A 17,168-nucleotide genomic window follows, 5' to 3' on the forward strand; every position below is an offset into this window, starting at 1 on the left:
GGGGGGGTGGGGTCTTTTGGCAACAGTCTCCATTTTTTAGACAGTCTCCATTTTTTTGCAACGAGTTGTCACTCGAGAGCTCCTCCCATTTGCCGCCAACAAACGGTGTAGCGCCCGTGTGCTACATCTTGGGCCACGGTCCAACACTTGTTTCACCATCTGCCTTCACTCTATCCGTCGATTATGCACAATTTTTTTTCAATCATTTTCTGCGCTGCTACTTTGCTAGTTCAGAAAATAAAATCGGCTAGTGTTTTTATCAACAGTTGATGAATTGGTGAAATGAAAAAATGGTCACAAATTTTAAGAACTGTTTGCAAGTTTGAAAAAAACATGAATTCAAAAAGTTCATTAATAAAAAAACTTTGTGAATTTGAAAAGGTACACAAATTCAAAAAACAACAAATTTCAAAAGTTCATGAATTCAAAAAAGTATCACAATTTTTGAACATTTCATGGTCTCAAAAAGTGTATGAATTTGAAAATATATTAATAAAATTCGAAATTTTTCATGTATTCAAAATATGTTCGCGTATTTGAAAGAATTCACGCATTTGAAAAAAAAGTTCATGGATTCAAAAAAAGTTAATATCTTTTCAAATGAAAACAAAAAATAAAAAATGAAGATGAAAATGAGGTCCTTATCTCTGGTAGAGTTAATGGGCCTTGATAGGCCATGAGGAAGAGAGGAGGAGGCGGCCAAGTGGTGCCCCCCCCCCCCAGGCCCAATCCGAATTGGGGAGGGGGGCGGCCCCCTCTTCCCTTCCTTCTCCCTCCTAGTTGGACTAGGAAAAGGGGGAAAACCTACTCCTAGTAGGAGTAGGAATCCCTCCTTGGGGCGCGCCATAGAGGCCGGCCCTCCCCCTCCTCCACTCCTTTATATACGGGGGAGGGGGGCACCCCATAGACACCCAAGTTGATTGTTTAGCCGTGTGCGGTGTCCCCCTCCACAGATTTCCACCTCGGTCATATCGTTGTAGAACTTAGGTGAAGCCCTGTGTCGGTAACTTCATCATCATCATCATCATCACGCCGTCGTGCTGATGAAACTCTCCCTCGACCTCAGCTGGATCTAGAGTTCATGGGACGTCACCGAGTTGAACGTATGCAGATCACGGAGGTGATGTACCTTCGGTGCTAGGATCGGTCGGATCGTGAAGACGTACGACTACATCAACCGCGTTGTCATAACACTTCCGCTTACGGTCTACGAGGGTACGTGGACAACTCTCTTCCCTCTCGTTGCTATGCATCACCTAGATGGATCTTGCATGTGTGTATGATTTTTTTTGAAATTACTGTGTTCCCCAACAGTGGCATCCGAGCCAGGTCTATGCGTAGATGTTATATGCACGAGTAGAACACAAAGGAGTTGTGGCGTGCGTATATACATATTGCTTGCCGTCACTAGTTGATTCAGCGGTATTGTTGGATGAAGCGGCTCAGACCGACATTACGCGTACACTTACGCAAGACTGGTTCTACCAACGTGCTTCGCACACAGGTGGCTAGTGGGTGCCTGTTTTGTTGGCGAACGTAGTAATTTCAAAAAAAATCCTACGCACACGCAAGATCATGGTGATGCATAGCAACAAGAGGGGGGAGTGTTGTCCACATACCCTCGTAGACCGAAAGCGGAAGCGTTAGCACAACGCGGTTGATGTAGTTGTACGTCTTCACGATCCGACCGATCAAGTACCGAACGTACGACACCTCCGAGTTTAGCACACGTTCAGCCCGATGACGTCCCTCAAACTCCGATCCAGCCGAGTGTTGAGGGAGAGTTTCGTCAGCACGATGGCGTGGTGACGATGATGATGTTCTACCGACGCAGGGCTTCGCCTAAGCACCGCTACAGTATTATCGAGGTGGACTATGATGGAGGGGGGCACCGCACACGGCTAAAAGGCCTATTAAGTCCCCGGGGGGTTCCGGTAACCTCCCGGTACTCCGGTAAAATCCCGATTTCACCCGGAGCACTTCCGATATTCAAACATAGGCTTCCAATATATCAATCTTCATGTCTCGACCATTTCGAGACTCCTCGTCATGTCCGTGATCACATGCGGGACTCCGAACAACCTTCGGTACATCAAAACATATAAACTCGTAATATAACTGTAATCGAAACGTTAAGCGTGTGGACCCTACGGGTTCGAGAACAATGTAGACATGACCGAGACACGTCTCCGGTCAATAACCAATAGCGGAACCTAGATGTTTATATTGTCTCCCACATATTCTACGAAGATCTTTATCGGTCAGACCGCATAACAACATACATTGTTCCCTTTGTCATTGGTATGTTACTTGCCCGAGATTCGATCATCGGTATCTCAATACCTAGTTCAATCTCGTTACCGGCAAGTCTCTTTACTCGTTCAGTAATACATCATCCCGCAACTAACTCATTAGTTGCAATGCTTGCAAGGCTTAAGTGATGTGCATTACCAAGAGGGCCCAGAGATACCTCTTCGACAATCGGAGTGACAAATCCTAATCTCGAAATACGTCAACCCAACAAGTACCTTCGGAGACACCTGTAGAGCACCTTTATAATGACCCAGTTACGTTGTGACGTTTGGTAGCACACAAGGTGTTCCTTCGGTAAATGGGAGTTGCATAATCTCATAGTCATAGGAACATGTATAAGTCATGAAGAAAGCAATAGCAACATACTAAACGATCGAGTGCTAAGCTAACGGAATGGGTCAAGTCAATCACATCATTCTCCTAATGGTGTGATCCCGTTAATCAAATGACAACCCATGTCAATGGTTAGGAAACTTAACCATATTTGATCAACGAGCTAGCCAAGTAGAGGCATACTAGTGACACTCTGTTTGTCTATGTATTCACACATGTATTATGTTTCCGGTTAATACAATTATAGCATGAATAATAAACATTTATCATGATATAAGCAAATAAATAATAACTTTATTATTGCCTCTAGGGCATATTTCCTTCAGTCTCCCACTTGCACTAGAGTCAATAATCTAGATTACATAGTAATGATTCTAACACCCATGGAGTCTTGGTGTTAATCATGTTTTGCTCGTGGAAGAGGCTTAGTCAACGGGTCTGCAACATACAGATCCATATGTATCTTGCAAATTTCCGTGTCTCCCACCTGGACTAAATCCTGGATGGAATTGAAACGTCTCTTGATGTGCTTGGTTCTCTTGTGAAATCTGAATTCCTTCGCCAAGGCAATTGCACCAGTATTGTCACAAAAGATTTTCATTGGACCCGATGCACTAGGTATTACACCTAGATCGGATATGAACTCCTTCATCCAGACTCCTTCATTTGCTGCTTCCTAAGCAGCTATGTACTTTGCTTCACACGTAGATCCCGCCACAACGCTTTGTTTAGAACTGCACCAACTGACAGCTCCACCATTCAATATAAACACGTATCCGGTTTGCGATTTAGAATCGTCCGGATCAGTGTCAAAGCTTGCATCAACGTAACCATTTACGATGAGCTCTTTGTCACCTCCATAAACGAGAAACATATCCTTAGTCCTTTTGAGGTATTTCAGGATGTTCCTGACCGCTGTCCAGTGATCCACTCCTGGATTACTTTGGTACCTCCGTGCTAGACTTATAACAAGGCACACATCAGGTCTGGTACACATCATTGCATACATGATAGAGCCTATGGTTGAAGCATAGGGAACGTCTTTCATTTTCTCTCTATCTTCTGCAGTGGTCGGGCATTGAGTCTTACTCAATTTCACACCTTGTAACACAGGCAAGAACCCTTTCTTTGCTTGATCCATTTTGAACTTCTTCAAAACTTTGTCAAGGTATGTGCTTTGTGAAAGTCCAATTAAGCGTCTTGATCTATCTCTATGATCTTGATGCCCAATATGTAAGCAGCTTCACCGAGGTCTTTCATTGTAAAACTCTTATTCAAGTATCCCTTTATGCTATCCAGAAATTCTATATCATTTCCAATCAACAATATTTCATCCACATATAATATTAGAAATGCTACAGAGCTCCCACTCACTTTCTTGTAAATACAGGCTTCTCCAAAAGTCTGTATAAAACCAAATGCTTTGATCACACTATCAAAGCGTTTATTCCAACTCCGAGAGGCTTGCACCAGTCCATAAATGGATCGCTGGAGCTTGCACACTTTGTTAGCTCCCTTTTGGATTGACAAAACCTTCTGGTTGCATCATATACAACTCTTCTTCCAGAAATGCATTCAGGAATGCAGTTTTGACATCCATTTGCCAAATTTCATAATCATAAAATGCGGCAATTGCTAACATGATTCGGACAGACTTAAGCATCGCTACGGGTGAGAAGGTCTCATCGTAGTCAATCCCTTGAACTTGTCGAAAACCTTTTGCAACAAGTCGAGCTTTATAGACAATAACATTTCCGTCAGCGTCAGTCTTCTTCTTGAAGATCCATTTATTCTCAATTGCTTGCCGGTCAACGGGCAAGTCAACCAAAGTCCACACTTTGTTCTCATACATGGATCCCATCTCAGATTTCATGGATTCAAGCCATTTTGTGGAATCTGGGCTCACCATCGCTTCTTCATAGTTCGTAGGTTCGTCATGGTCTAGTAACATAACTTCCAGAACATGATTACCGTACCACTCTGGTGCGGATCTTACTCTGGTTGACCTTCGAGGTTCAGTAACAACTTGATCTAAAGTTTCGTGATCATCATCATTAACTTCCTCACTAATTGGTGTAGGTGTCGTAGAAACCGGTTTCTGTGATGAACTACTTTCCAATAAGGGAGTAGGTACAGTTACCTCATCAAGTTCTACTTTCCTCTCACTCACTTCTTTCGAGAGAAACTCCTTCTCTAGAAAAACTCCGAATTTAGCAAAAAAAGTCTTGCCTTCGAATCTGTGATAGAAGGTGTACCCAACAGTCTCCTTTGGGTATCCTATGAAGACACATTTCTCTGATTTGGGTTCGAGCTTATCAGGTTGAAGCTTTTTCACATAAGCATCGCAGCCCCAAACTTTCAGAAACGACAACTTTGGTTTCTTACCAAACCACAGTTCATAAGGCGTCGTCTCAATGGATTTCGATGGTGCCCTATTTAAGGTGAATGCGGCCGTATCTAAAGCATAACCCCAAAACGATAGCGGTAAATCAGTAAGAGACATCATAGATCGCACCATATCTAGTAAAGTACGATTACGACGTTCGGATACACCATTACGCTATGGTGTTCCGGGTGGCATGAGTTGTGAAACTATTCCGCATTGTTTCAAATGAAGACCAAACTCATAACTCAAATATTCTCCTCCACGATCAGATCGTAGAAACTTTATTTTCTTGTTACGATGATTTTCAACTTCACTCTGAAATTCTTTGAACTTTTCAAATGTTTTCAGAATTATGTTTCATTAAGTAGATATACCCATATCTGCTTAAATCATCTGTGAAGGTGAGAAAATAACGATATCCGCCATGAGCCTCAACATTTATCGGACCACATACATCTGTATGTATGATCTCCAACAAATCTGTTGCTCTCTCCATAGTTCCGGAGAACGGCATTTTAGTCATCTTGCCCATGAGGCACGGTTCACAAGTACCAAGTGATTCATAATCAAGTGGTTCCAAAAGTCCATCAGTATGGAGTTTCTTCATGCGCTTTACTCCGATATGACCTAAACGGAAGTGCCACAAATAAGTTGCACTATCATTATCAACTCTACATCTTTTGGTTTCAATATTATGAATATGTGTATCACCACTATCGAGATTTAGCAAAAATAGACCACTCTTCAAGGGTGCATGACCATAAGAGATATTACTCATATAAATAGAACAACCATTATTCTCTGATTTAAATGAATAACCGTCTCGCATCAAACAAGATCCAGATATAATATTCATACTCAACGCTGGCACCAAATAACAATTATTTAGGTCTAATACTAATCCCGAAGGTAGATGTAGAGGTAGCGTGCCGACCGCGATCACATCGACTTTGGAACCATTTCCCACGCGCATCGTCACCTCGTCCTTAGCCAATCTTCGCTTAATCCGTAGCCCCTGTTTCGAGTTGCAAATATTAGCAACAGAACCAGTATCAAATACACAGGTGCTACTGCGAGCATTAGTAAGGTACACATCAATAACATGTATATCACATATACCTTTATTCACCTTACCATCCTTCTTATCCGCCAAATACTTGGGGCAGTTCCGCTTCCAGTGACCAGTCTGCTTGCAGTAGAAGCACTCAGTCTCAGGCTTACGTCCAGACTTGGGTTTCTTCTCCTGAGCAACAACTTGCTTGCTGTTCTTCTTGAAGTTCCCCTTCTTCTTCCCTTTGCCCTTTTTCTTGAAACTAGTGGTCTTATTGACCATCAACACTTGATGCTCCTTCTTGATTTCTACCTCCGCTGCCTTTAGCATTGCGAAGAGCTCGGGAATTGTCTTATCCATCCCTTGCATATTATAGTTCATCACGATGCTCTTGTAGCTTGGTGGCAGTGATTGAAGAATTCTGTCAATGACGCTATCATCCGGAAGATTAACTCCCAGTTGAATCAAGTGATTGCAGTACCCAGACATCTTGAGTATATGCTCACTGACAGAATTATTCTCCTCCATCTTGCAGCTGTAGAACTTATTGGAGACTTCATATCTCTCAATCCGCGCATTCTTTTGAAATATTAACTTCAACTCCTGGAAAATCTCATATGCTCCATGACGTTCAAAACGTCGTTGAAGTCCCGGTTCTAAGCCGTAAAGCATGGCACACTGAACTATCGAGTAGTTATCAACACGTGTCTGCCAGGCATTCACAATGTCTGTAGTTGCTGGTGCAGGTGGTACACCTAGCGGTGCTTCCAGGATGTAATTCTTCTGAGCAGCAATGAGGATAATCCTCAAGTTATGGACCCAGTCCATGTAATTGCTACCATCATCTTTCAACTTTGCTTTCTCAAGGAACACATTAAAATTCAACGGAACAACAGCACGGGCCATCTATCTACAATCAACATAGACAAGCAAGATACTATCAGGTACTAAGTTCATGATAAATTTAAGTTCAAATAATCATATTATTTAAGAACTCCCACTTAGATAGACATCCCTCTAATCCTCTAAGTGATCACGTGATCCATATCAACTAAACCATGTCCGATCATCACGTGAGATGGAGTAGTATCAACGATGAACATCACTATGTTGATCATATCTACTATATGATTCACGCTCGACCTTTCGGTCTCCGTGTTCGGAGGCCATATCTGTTATATGCTAGGCTCGTCAAGTTTAACCTGAGTATTCCGCGTGTGCAACTGTTTTGCACCCGTTGTATTTGAACGTAGAGCCTATCACACTCGATCATCACGTGGTGTCTCAGCACGAAGAACTTTCGCAACGGTGCATACTCAGGGAGAACACTTATACTTTGATAATTTAGTGAGGGATCATCTTATAATGCTACCGTCAATCAAAGCAAGATAAGATGCATAAAAGATAAACATCACATGCAATCAATATAAGTGATATGATATGGCCATCATCATCTTGTGCTTGTGATCTCCATCTCCGAAGCACCGTCATGATCACCATCGTCACCGGCGCGACACCTTGATCCCCATCGTAGCATCGTTGTCGTCTCGCCAATCTTATGCTTCCACGACTATCGCTATCGCTTAGTGATAAAGTAAAGCATTACATTGCATACAATAAAGTGACAACCATATGGCTCCTGCCAGTTGCCGATAACTCGGTTACAAAACATGATCATCTCATACAATAAAATTTAGCATCATGTCTTGACCATATCACATCACAACATGCCCTGCAAAAACAAGTAAGACGTCATCTACTTTGTTGTTGCAAATTTTACGTGGCTGCTATGGGCTTAGCAAGAACCGTTCTTACCTACGCATCAAAAGCACAACGATAGTTTGTCAAGTTGGTGTTGTTTTAACCTTCGCAAGGACCGGGCGTAGCCACAGTCGGTTCAAATAAGTTGGAGAAACTGACACCCGCCAGCCACCTGTGTGCAAAGCACGTCGGTAGAACCATAGATCAGGTGCTAAGCTAACAGAATGGGTCAAGTCAATCACATCGTTCTCCTAATGGTGTGATCCCGTTAATCAAATGACAACTCATGTCTATGGCTAGGAAACATAACCATCTTTGAACCGACTGTCTATGGTTCTACCGACGTGCTTTGCACACAGGTGGCTGGCGGGTGTCAGTTTCTCCAACTTATTTGAACCGACTGTGGCTACGCCCGGTCCTTGCGAAGGTTAAAACAGCACCAACTTGACAAACTATCATTGTGGTTTTGATGCGTAGGTAAGAACGGTGCCCATAGCAGCCACGTAAAATTTGCAACAACAAAGTAGATGACGTCTAACTTGTTTTTGCAGGGCATGTTGTGATGTGATATGGTCAAGACATGATGCTAAATTTTATTGTATGAGATGATCATGTTTTGTAACCGAGTTATCGGCAACTGGCAGGAGCCATATGGTTGTCACTTTATTGTATGCAATGTAATGCTTTACTTTATCACTAATCGATAGCGATAGTCGTGGAAGCATAAGATTGGCGAGACGACAACGATGCAACGATGGAGATCAAGGTGTCGCGCCGGTTTTGATGGTGATCATGACGGTGCTTCGGAGATGGAGATCGCAAGCACAAGATGATGATGGCCATATCATATCACTTATATTGATTGCATGTGATGTTTATCTTTTATGCATCTTATCTTGCTTTGATTGACGATAGCATTATAAGATGATCCCTCACTAAATTATCAAAGTATAAGTGTTCTCCCTGAGTATGCACCGTTGCAAAAGTTCTTCGTGCTGAGACACCATGTGATGATCGGGTGTGATAGGCTCTACGTTCAAATACAACGGGTGCAAAACAGTTGCACACGCGGAATACTCAGTTTAAACTTGACGAGCCTAGCATATAACAGATATGGCCTCGGAACACGAAGACCGAAAGGTCGAGCGTGAATCATATAGTAGATATGATCAACATAGTGATGTTCATCGTTGATACTACTCCATCTCACGTGATGATCGGACATGGTTTAGTTGATATGGATCACGTGATCACTTAGAGGATTAGAGGGATGTCTATCTAAGTGGGAGTTCTTAAATAATATGATTATTTGAACTTAAATTTATCATGAACTTAGTACCTGATAGTATCTTGCTTGTCTATGTTGATTGTAGATAGATGGCCCGTACTGTTGTTCCGTTGAATTTTAATGCATTCCTTGAGAAAGCAAAGTTGAAAGATGATGATAGCAATTACATGGACTGGGTCCATAACTTGAGGATTATCCTCATTGCTGCTTAGAAGAATTAGGTCCTGGAAGCACCGCTAGGTGTACCACCTGCACCAGCAACTATAGACATTGTGAATGCCTGGCAGACACGTGTTGATGACTACTCGATAGTTCAGTATGCCATGCTTTACGGCTTGGATTCAGGACTTCAACGACGTTCCAGGAGTTGAAGTTAATATTTCAAGCAAATGCCCGGTTGAGAGATATGAAGTCTCCAATAAGTTCTACAGCTGCAAAATGGATGAGAATAGTTTTGTCAGTGAACATATACTCAGAATGTCTGGGTACCACAACTACTTGACTCAGTTGGGAGTTAATCTTCCTGATGGTAGTGTCATTGATAGAGTTCTTCAATCACTGCCACCAAGCTACAAGAGCTTCGTGATGAACTATAATATGCAAGGGATGGATAAGACAATTCCTGAACTCTTCACAATGCTAAAGGCTGCGGAGGTAGAAACCAAGAAGGAGCATCAAGTGTTGATGGTCAACAAGACCACCAATTTCAAGAAGAAGGGAAAAGGGGAGAAGGGGAACTTCAAAAAGAACAGCAAGCAAGTTGCTGCTCAAGTGAAGAAGCCCGAGTGTTGACCTAAGCCTAAGACTGAGTGCTTCTACTGCAAAGGGACTGGTCACTGGAAGTGGAACTGCCGCAAGTATTTGGCGTATAAGAAGGATGGCAAAGTGAAAGGTATATTTGATATACATGTTATTGATGTGTACCTTACTAATGCTCGAAGTAGCGCCTGGGTATTTGATACTGGTTCTGTTGCTAATATTTGTAACTCGAAACAGGGGCTACTGATTAAGCGAAGATTGGCTAAGGACGAGGTGACGTTGCGCGTGGGAAATGGTTCCAAAGTCGATGTGATCGCCGTCGGCACGCTACCTCTACATCTACCTTCAAGATTAGTATTAGACCTGAATAATTGTTATTTGGTGCCAGCGTTAAGCATGAACATTATATCTGGATTTTGTTTGATGCAAAACCCTTATTCATTTAAATCAGAGAATAATGGTTGTTCTATTTATATGAGTAATATCTTTTATGGTCATGCACCCTTGATGAGTGGTCTATTTTACTAAATCTCGATAGTAGTGATACACATATTCATAGTATTGAAGCCAAAAGATATAACTTTAATAATTATAGTGCAACTTATTTGTGGCACTGCCGTTTAGGTCATATTGGTGTAAAGTGCATGAAGAAACTCCATGCTGATGGACTTTTGGAATCACTTGATTATGAATCACTTGATGCTTGCGAACCATGCCTCATGGGCAAGATGACTAAGACTCCGTTCTCTGGAACAATTGAATGAGCAACAGACTTATTGGAAATAATACATACTGATGTATGCAGTCCTATGAGTATTGATGCTCGTGGCGGGTATCGTTATTTTCTGACCTTCACTGATGATTTGAGCAGATATGGGTATATCTACTTGATGAAACATAAGTCTGAAACATTTGAAAAGTTCAAAGAATTTCAGAGTGAAGTGGAAAATCATCATAACAAGAAAAAATAAGTTCCTACGATCCGATCATGGAGGTGAATATTTGGGTTATGAGTTTGGTCTTCATTTGAAACAATGCGGAATAGTTTCGCAACTCACGCCACCCGGAACACCACAACGTAATGGTGTGTCCAAACATCGTAACCGCACTTTATTAGATATGATGCGATCTATAATGTCTCTTACTAATTTACCACTATCATTTTGGGGTTATGCTTTAGAGATGGCTGCATTCACGTTAAATAGGGCACCATCGAAATCAGTTGAGACGACACCTTATGGACTATGGTTTGGTAAGAAACCCAAATTGTCGTTTCTTAAAGTTTGGGGCTGCGATGCTTATGTGAAAAAGCTTCAACCTAATAAGCTCGAACCCAAATCGAAGAAATGTGTCTCCATAGGATACCCAAAGGAGACTATTGGGTACACCTTCTATCACAGATCCGAAGGCAAGATATTCGTTGCTAAGAATGCATCCTTTCTAGAGAAGGAGTATCTCTCGAAAGAACTGAGTGGGAGGAAAGTAGAACTTGATGAGGTAACTGTACCTGCTCCTTTATTGGAAAGTAGTTCATCACAGAAATCAGTTCTAGTGATTCCTACACCAGTAAGTGAGGAAGCTAATGATGATGATCATGAAACTTCTGATCAAGTTACTACCGAACTTCGTAGGTCAACTAGAGTAAGATCCGCACCAGAGTGGTACGGTAATCCTGTTCTCGAGGTCATGTTACTTGACCATAACGAACCTACAAACTATGAGGAAGTGATGATGAGTCCAGATTCTGCAAAATGGCTTGAGGCCATGAAATCTGAGATGGGATCCATGTATGAGAACAAAGTGTGGAATTTGGTTGACTTGCCCGATGATCGGCAAGCCATAGAGAATAAATGGATCTTCAAGAAGAAGACTGACGCTGATGGTAATGTTACTGTCTACAAAGCTCGACTTGTTGCAAAAGGTTTTTGGTAAGTTCAAGGAGTTGACTACGATGAGACCTTCTCACCCGTAGCGATGCTTAAGTCCGTCCAAATCATGTTAACAATTGCCGCATTTTATGATTATGAAATTTGGCAAATGGATTTCAAAACTGCATTCCTTAATGGATATCTTGAAGAAGAGTTGTATATGATGCAACCAGAAGGTTTTGTCAATCCAAAAGGTGCTAACAAATTGTGCAAGCTCCAGTGATCCATTTATGGACTGGTGCAAGCCTCTCGGAGTTGGAATATATGCTTTGATAGTGTGATCAAAGCATATGGTTTTATACAGACTTTTGGAGAAGCCTGTATTTACAAGAAAGTGAGTGGGAGCTCTGTAGCATTTGTAATATTATATGTGGATGACATATTGCTGATTAGAAATGATACTGAATTTCTAAATAGCATAAAATGATACGTGAATAAGAATTTTTCAATGAAAGACCTCGGTGAAGCTGCTTATATATTGGGCATCAAGATCTATAGAGATAGATCAAGACGCTTAATTAGACTTTCACAAAGTACATACCTTGATAAAGTTTTGAAGAAGTTTAAAATGGATCAAGCAAAGAAAGGTTTCTTGCCTGTGTTGCAAGGTGTGAAGTTGAGTCAGACTCAATGCCCGACCACTTCAGAAGATAGAGAGAAAATGAAAGTCATTCCCTATGCTTCAGCCATAGGTTCTATCATGTATGCAATGCTGTGTACCAGACCTGATGTGTGCCTTGCTATTAGTTTAGCAGGGAGGTACCAAAGTAATTCAGGAATGGATCAGTGGACAGCAGTCAAGAACATCCTGAAATACCTGAAAGGAGTAAGGATATGTTTCTCATTTATGGAGGTAATAAAGAGCTCGTCGTAAACGGTTACGTCGATGCAAGCTTTGACACTGATCTGGATGACTCTAAGTCACAAACCGGATACGTATTTTTATTGAATGGTGGAGCTGTCAGTTGGTGCAGTTTCAAGCAGAGCATCGTGGCAGGATCTACGTGTGAAGGAGAGTACATAGTTGCTTCCGAAGCAGCAAATGAAGGAGTCTGGATGAAGGAGTTCATATCCGATCTAGGTGTTATACCTAGTGCATCGGGTCCAATGAAATTTTTTTGTGACAACACTGGTGCAATTGCCTTGGCAAAGGAATCCAGATTTCACAAGAGAACCAAGCACATCAAAAGATGCTTCAATTCCTTCCGCGATCAAGTCAAGGAGGGAGACATAGAGATTTGCAAGATACATACGGATCTGAATGTTGCAGACCCGTTGACTAAGCCTCTCTCACGAGCAAAACATGATCAGCACCAGCACTCCATAGGTGTTAGAATCATTACTATGTAATCTAGATTATTGACTCTAGTGCAAGTGGGAGACTGAAGGAAATATGCCATAGAGGCAATAATAAAGTTGTTATTTATATTTCCTTATATCATGATAAATGTTTATTATTCATGCTAGAATTGTATTAACCGGAAACTTAGTACGTGTGTGAATACATAGACAAAATGAGTGTCACTAGTATGCCTCTACTTGACTAGCTCATTAATCAAAGATGGTTAAGTTTCCTATCCATGGACAAGAGTTGTCATTTGATGAACGGGATCACATCATTAGAGAATGATGTGGTTGACTTGACCCATCCGTTAGCTTAGCACTTTGATCGTTTAGTTTACTGCTATTGCTTTCTCCATAACTTATACATGTTCCTATGAGTATGAGATTATGCAACTCCCGAATACTAGAGGAACACTTAGTGTGCTATCAAATGTCACAACGTAACTGGGTGACTATATAGATGCTCTACAGGTGTCTCCGATGGTGTTTGTTGAGTTGGCATAGATCGAGATTAGTATTTGTCACTCCGTGTATCGGAGAGGTATCTCTGGGCCCTCTCGGTAATGCACATCACTATAAGCCTTGAAAGCAATGTGACTAATGAGTTAGTTACGGGATGTTGTATTATGGAACGAGTAAAAAGACTTGCCGATAACGAGATTGAACTAGGTATTGAGATACCGACGATCGAATCTCGGGCAAGTAACATACCGATGACAAAGGGAACAACGTATGTTGTTATGCGGTTTGACCGATAAAGATGTTCGTAGAATATGTAGGATCCAATATGAGCATCCAGGTTCCACTATTGGTTATTGGCCGGAGATGAGTCTCGGTCATGTCTACATAGTTCTCGAACCCGTAGGGTTCGCACGCTTAACGTTCAATGACGATCAGTATTATGAGTTTATGTGTTTTGATGTACCAAAGGTAGTTCGGAGTCCCGGATGTGATCACGGACATGCCGAGGAGTCTCGAAATGGTCAAGACATGAAGATTGATACATTGGAAGGTTATGTTTGGACACCGGAATGGTTTCGAGCATATACCGGAGTACCGGGGGGTTACCAGAACCCCCCGGGGAGTTAATGGGCCTTGATGGGCCATGAGGAAGAGAGGAGGCGGCGGCCAAGTGGTGGGGCGCACCCTCCCAAGGCCCAATCCGAATTGCGGAGGGGGCCCGCCCCCCTTTCCTTCCTCTTCCTCTTCCCTTCCTTCCCCCTCCTAGTTGGACTAGGAAAAGGGGGAAACCTACTCCTAGTAGGAGTAGGAATCCCCCCTTGGGGCGCGCCATAGAGGCCGACCCTCCCCTCCTCCACTCCTTTATATACGGGGGAGAGGGGCACCCCATAGACACACAAGTTGATTGTTTAGCCGTGTGCGGTGCCCCCCTCCACAGATTTCCACCCCGGTCATATCGTTGTAGAGCTTAGGTGAAGCCCTGCGTCGATAACTTCATCATCACCGTCATCACGCCGTCGTGCTGACGAAACTCTCCCTCAACCTCAGCTGGATCTAGAGTTCGTGGGACGTCACCGAGCTGAACGTGTGCAGATTGCGGAGGTGCCGTACCTTCGGTGCTAGGATCGATCGAATTGTGAAGACGTACGACTACATCAACCGCGTTGTCATAACGCTTCCGCTTACACTCCACGAGGTACTTGGACAACTCTCTCCCCTCTCTTTGCTATGCATCACCTAGATGGATCTTGTGTGTGCGTAGGATTTTTTTTGAAATTATTGCGTTCCCCAACAGACTCCTCGGGCTCCTCCTTCATGGGGACGAAGGCGAACTCGTCCGGCTCCTTCAGCTCCTCCTCGTCCTCCGACCACTCCCTCTTCACGGGGAGAAGGCCCGCGCCGGAGGAGGAGGAGCTCCCGGCGTACGAAGACCTCGCGGAGGAGAAGGACGCGGGCCAACGGTCGTACTCCTTCGTCTCGCTCCGCTCGAAGCTCGCCGGCGGCGACAGGCCGCTGTTGGTCCACTTCCGGGCCCCGCGCTTCCTCGCGCCGTCTGACCGGACGCGCCGCTCGCGCTCCTGGTTCCTTCCGCCGCCGGATCTGCTGCCGGAGCCGCGTTCGGAGCTCCACATTCGGCCCCACATGGCGGCTGGAGGCGGGGCTGGTGGTCGCCGGCGGCGAGAAATGTGGAGAAGGGGAAGGGGAACCGCGTGGCTCGACGGCGAGGGGGGATATGGTTTGGACCCGCAAATGAGCCACGGAACCGTAGATATATCGGTTGGGGCGTGCGGTTTGCGGGCCGCAGCAAAACAATTTGCGGGCCGGGCGAGTATGCGGGCTCTGTTCTGGCCGGAAAATTGGGCCTATCCCGCATACTCGCCGCAATTTTGCGGGTCTGCGTGTTTTGCGGGGTCTGCTATAGTTGCTCTTAGAAGAATAAGTTTACTCTCACATTGCTATGTCATGGAGTATCATCAGGTAATCATAATGATTCCTATGTATGTGAGAGCCTGTTGCAAAAAGACCAAAAATACAATGCTGGGGAAACAGTGTTGACATCAGGTTAATAAGTTAGGGATACTCACATGTTCGTTTTTTAAGTATGGTTCGATGGCCATGGCGGAAGAACACGACATATTTCGCTGCAGGAAACATGCCCAAGTTCAGGTTAGCGATGAAGAAGGTGCATGGTGGCGATGGTGAAGTGTATGCAGCTTATGTTCGGTCAAGAAGTTGATAACCTCACACCTTAACTTAGTTTGCATTAAGAATTATTATTGTGTGTGGTCAATAATGGAATGCACCACCTGAAGATGAATGCGACGGTTGCAACACACAAGAAATTACAAGTTAGTGCAAGGAGGGGCTCGTGTGATCGACATGGTAGCGTGTCTACATGTGATGATTTAACTCACCGCCTAGGGACTGATCACTTTTGTTGTAAATAGGTAGACACGTGACCACCGTTGACAATGGTGACAAATAAGAGAAGTGGCAACACAGATGGCTCGCTAGGGTTGTGCAGGAGTATGTTTCCCCCGCTGTAACGCGCGGGCATCTGTGTTAGTAGGAACCTAAGGAACGGATCAGGATGTGCGCTGTGTACAGATATAGTCTTACTCTTCGCATTTACCTATTTGGCTCTTATTGCGGCAAACTGCCGTCGCATTGCACAGGGGAGAAACTAGTGGGCTGGCCTGTTTACTTTTTTCTTCTTCGGTTTTTCAGTTTTTTGTTGTCTTCATTTACTGGTTTTCATGGTGTACTTTTTCTTTTACATTTTTTTATTTTTTCTGCTTCTCGTTTTCCTTTTCCTTTTCTTTTATTTTTAAAAAACCATGATTTTGAAAAATGTTCATGATTTCATAAAACATGGCACAATTTCAAAAAAAACTTGTTTTTGAAAAATTCTTTCATTTTCCAATTTTGCTTGGAGTTTCAAAACATGTTCCTAGTTTCAAAAAATTCCCTTCAAAGAATTGTTTGGACTTAAAGAAAGTTATTGTTTTTGAATTTTTTTGGAGTTTAAAAAGATTCACAGATTCAAAACTGTTCGCTATTTCTGAAAAATATTCAAGTGTATTATAAAAAATCTTCACAAATTTGAAAAATGTTTGCATTTCAAAAAATGCACTTTTTCCAAAAAAAAAATCCATCTTTGAAGTTAGAGAAAATGTTCGGAACTGTCGTTACCGTTAGTTCTTCATGTTTAGAGCTCCCTACTGGTAACTAACTCTCTTAAATTTTGATGGCTATCAGCACGCGCCAACCAGTGGGAGGTCTTGTGTCCCCTTACCTTATTCAGCACGCCAACCATTGGTAATAGGATTCGAATGGCACTCCGCAGGAGCTATATCTCCCTTATAGAGAGATGATAGCTACCATCGCCCGCAGCGCCCCGCAACGACCGTGCAAATTGGCCGATCCATTAATGCTCGTTCGGTCCAGCTTCTAGTTATCTTTGTTTTTTGGTTCTTTTGTTTTTTTGGTTTTCTCTTTCTCTTCACCTGGTTTCTTTGGTTTTTTATTTTCCTTTATTTTTTC

The sequence above is a fragment of the Triticum aestivum genome, chromosome 2A, assembly GCF_018294505.1.
Source record: "Triticum aestivum cultivar Chinese Spring chromosome 2A, IWGSC CS RefSeq v2.1, whole genome shotgun sequence".
Classification (NCBI taxonomy): Eukaryota; Viridiplantae; Streptophyta; class Magnoliopsida; order Poales; family Poaceae; genus Triticum; species Triticum aestivum.